Source organism: Physeter macrocephalus, chromosome 1 (assembly GCF_002837175.3).
Source record: "Physeter macrocephalus isolate SW-GA chromosome 1, ASM283717v5, whole genome shotgun sequence".
In the NCBI taxonomy this organism is placed as follows: domain Eukaryota; kingdom Metazoa; phylum Chordata; class Mammalia; order Artiodactyla; family Physeteridae; genus Physeter; species Physeter macrocephalus.
In genome coordinates, this window is record NC_041214.2 from 78584071 (window position 1) to 78588683 (window position 4613).

Here is a 4613-nt window from a genome sequence, read left to right on the forward strand (position 1 = left end):
TTGCTCCATTTCATCTAGGTTATCAAATGTGTGGGGATAGTCGTTCATACTATTCCTTGATATCCTTCTTAATGCCCATAGGTCTGAGATTATGTTCCCTTTTCAATTTATGATATTAGTAATTTGTGTCCCGTCTCTTTTTTAAGTTAGCCTTGCTAGAAGCTTATCAATTTTATTGAACTTTTCAAATAACCAGCTTTTGTTGTGCTGTTCTCTATTGATTTCCTGTTTTCAATTTCATTGGTTTCTGCTCTAATTTTTATTATTTCCTTTTTTCTGCTTACTTTGGATATAACTTGTTCTCCTTTTCCTAATTTCCTAAGGTGGAAGCTTAGGAAATTGATTTTAGACCTTTCTTCTTTTCTAATATTCACATTCAATGCTATAAATTTCCCTCTAAGCACTGTTTCCATTGCTTCTCACAATTTTCATTTAATTCAAAATATTTTAAGATTTCTCTATGTGTTATTTAGAAGTGTGTTGTTTAATCTCCAATTATTTGGGGATTTTTCCAGTTCTGTTATTGATTTCTAGTTTAATTCCATTGTGGTCTGAGAGCAGGCATTGTATGTTTGGTTTTTTTTTAATTTGTTTATTAGTTTAGTTTTATGGCCCAGAATGTTATCTAGGTGAACTTGAGAAAAATGTGTATTCTGCTGTTGGTAGTGATGAAGCTATCTATAGATGTCCATTATATCCAGTTGATTGTTGGTGGTGCTGAGTTCAGCTATGTTCTTACTGATTTTCTGCCTGTTGGATCTGTTCATTTCTGAGAGGGGAGTTGAAGTCTCTATCCAAGCCAGTGGATTTATCTATTTCTTCTTGCAGTTCTATCAGTTTTTGCTACACATATTTTGACGCTCTGTTGTTAGGTGCGTAAGGATTCTTATATCTTCTTGAAGATCCCTTTATCATTATGCCTCTTATTAACCCTGGTAATTTTCCTTGATCTGAAGTCTACTCTGTCTGAAATTAATAAGACTACATTACTACAATAGAGTACAGTAAGTCCTCTACATACGAACAAGTTCTGTTCCGAGAGCACATTCGTAAGTCCAGTTTGTTCGTAAGTCCAACAAAGTTAACCTGGGTACCCAACTAACACAATTGGCTGCAATGTACCAGCTGTATCACTGCTGCTTTTACGCTTGCTTCCAGACATCATGAGCTTGAAATAAAGATACTGTGCTCTATACAGTAAAGTACACAAAAGTACAACCACTTGTAGAGGATACACACACGACAGTGTACACTAGACACATGAACTAACGTATGTGATTGGACATGCGAACGCACATTTCCATCTTTGAAAGTTCATAACTTGAAGGTTCGTATGTAGGGGACTTAATTGTACTCCTGCTTTTCTTTTCATTAGTATTAGCATGGTACATCTTTCTTCATCCATTTACTTTTAATCTATGTGTCTTGTCTACAATAAACCACTTTATTTTTTTGATCCACTTTGATAATCTGTCTTGTGTATTTATACCATTGACATTCAAAGTGATTACTGATATAGTTAGATTAATATCTACCATGTCTGTTACTATTTTTGTGTTACACTTGTTCTTTGTTCCTATTTTTGTTCTGCTTTTTGTAGTTTTGAGCATATTTCCATTTTCTTTTCTTAGCACATCAGTTATACTTCTTTTTTACTTTTTTAAAGTGGTTATCCTAGAGTTTGCAATATACAGCTAATCCAAATCCACTTTAAAATACTACACCAGTAGTGTACTTTTTAATAAATTATAGCTCCTCCCTAGCATCCCTTGTATCATTGCTGTCATTCATTTACATATAATATGCAAATATACACATATACAACATATGTAAGCATACATAAACACTGTTAACATTTTGTTCAAAATAATTGTTAGGTCAATAAAGAATAAAAAATTTTTACCTTCACTAATCCTTCTTTGATGCTCTTCCTTTATGTAGGTCTCAGTTTATAATCTGTATTATTTTCCTTTCCTCTCAAGTTTATCTTGCAAGGCAGGTGTACTAGCAACGAATTCCTTCAATTCTGATAGTCTGAGTCTTCACTGTTCACTTTTGAAGGATAATTTCTCAAGGCACAGAAATTGTAAGTTGGTGGGGTTTTTTCTCTCAACATTTTAAGTAACACACCACTCACTCTCTTCTTTCATGGTTTCTGAGAAGTCAGATATAATTCTTATCTTTGCTCCTCTATATGTAAAATGCATTTTCCCTCTGGCTTCTTTCAGGATTTTTAATCTTCAGTTATTTGTAGTTTGAAAATGACATGCTTTGTTGTGGTTTTGGGGCATTTACCGTTTGGTGTTCCGAGTTTTTTGGATCTGTGCTTTGGCATCCAGTCTGTTCAGGCTGCTCTAACAAAGTATCATAAACTGGATTGGCTTATAAACAGAGATTTCTTAATAGTTCTGGAGGCTGGGAAATCCAAGATCAAGACACTAACAGATTGTCTGGTGAAGATCCACCTCCTGATTCAGTTATCTTTTCACTGTTGTGCTTGCATGATGGAAGGAGCAAGGGAGCTCTCTGGTGTCTAATCCCATTTATGAGGGCCCCATCATGACCTAATTACCTCCCAAAGGCCTAAGCTCCAAATAACATGACATTGGGATGAAGTTTCAACATATTATTCTGAGGGCAACACAGCCTATAGTAGACATTAACTTGGGTAAATTCTCAATCATTATTGTTTAAAATATTTCTTCTGTTCCTTTCTTTAGTATTACCATTACACATGAGCTATACCTTTAGCAGTTGACTTAGTTCTTGGGTTTTTGGGGGGGGGGGTTTTGGTGTTTTTTTTTCGTTCTTTTCAGTTTGGGCAGTTTCTATTGAGAATTCCTTAAGCTCAGCGATTCCTTCCTTAGCTATGTCCTGTTTTATTATCTGGTAAAGGCATTTATTTCTGCAGGGTTTTTGATCTCTAGCATTTCCTTTTGATATCTTAGTTTGCATCTCTTTGCATCGCCCATCTGTTCCTGCATGCTGCTTTATCCATTACAGTCCTTTGCATATTAAACAGTGGTTTTAATTAAGTTCCCAGTCTGTTAATTCCAACATACCTGCCATATCTAAGTCTGGTTCTAAAGCCTACTGTCTACTTTATCCATCACAGTCCTTTGCACATTAAACAGTGGTTTTAATAAGTTCCCAGTCTGTTAATTCCAACATCCCTGCCATATCTAAGCCTGGTTCTAATGCCTACTGTCTCTTCAGACTGTGGCTTTTGCCTTTTAATATGCCTTGTATTTTTTTTTTCCTGTTAGCTGGATATAATGTACTGGCTATAAGGAATTGCCATAAGCCTTTAGAAATGTGGTGGTAAGGTATGGTTGGAGGGAAAACCATCTATACTCCTGCGATTAATGTCAGTCTTCTAGCGTGCCTGTGCCTCTGCCCTGTAAACTTCACAACTGCTTCTGAGCCCCCTGTTCCCACACACCACCACCATTCCTGGCCTCTTATGTGGGACACGATAGCTAAAGCAAGCTGGAGTTGGGTATTTCCCTTTTCCATGTCAGCTAGGCTCTGATAAAATCCCAGCATGTTGGGCTCTGGTTAAATAGTTTGTCCTGGGGCCACATCTTTAAGAGCTACAGAATGCTCTGGTGAATGGTTTTTGCAGATTCCTGCTTGTGGGTTTCAACTCCACTAAGTTGAGATTCCAATGTATTTGCTCATCTCTCCAATTTGGGGGGGCAGCAGTTTGGCCTATGATCTTACCTCTCTTACGGATAGAAAAAGAGCTGTTGACTTTTTGTTGTACAGCTTTCACTTGTTGTGAGGATGGAGTGGTGACTTCCAGTTTCCTTACATGCAGGACTAGAAATCAGAAGTAATTTGATAACCTTTAAATTCAAATAGCACATTTAGACTGGAGAGAATTATCATGATATACAATTATCAGATAATGTGCTTTATATTGCCTAATGGGACAATCTTTTTGCACAGGGAGAGAAGAGATACAGATAATTTTTAGCTTTAAATAAACTATATAGCCATTACATTGAAAAAATAAAATCAACTTAAACTTAATTAAGGCGACTCAGCTTTTAATAGCTTCAGGAAATTCAGTTTAAAATTTTTTGAAGGTTAAAAAATTTTAAGCTGCTTACATTTTAAAGTATGTTTTAAAACAAATTGTAATTATAAAGGTCAAGCAGGCAATAAGCAAGAATCAGCATTAGGGAATTGGTCCCAAGCCTAACAAGTACCATAATAGATACTCAGTTCCAAGTTTTCTGTCTCCATCTTGCCTCCTCCTTGCTCCTCTCCTCTTCACAAGTGGCTTATTGTTGGAATTTCTACTCCAGTTTACTAAAGCTGAGGAAGCTCCTGCTTCTAGTATCCAAAAGAAAAGTTGCAAGATGAGGTTGGAGAGACCTGGTGGGTTGAGGGGTTAGTGAAGGTCCTTGCAGGTCACTAAAAAAAAAATTTGGATTTATATCTAAATGCAAGAGGAAACCATTGAAGGATTTTAAAACAAAGGGATGATGTGATCTGATTTACCTCTTAAGACACTGACTGCTTACTGAAGAATGGATTAGAGGGACTACAAATTGAGACTAGATATGCTACCAATTAAGCATCACAAATGACAAGGAGTTAGTTAC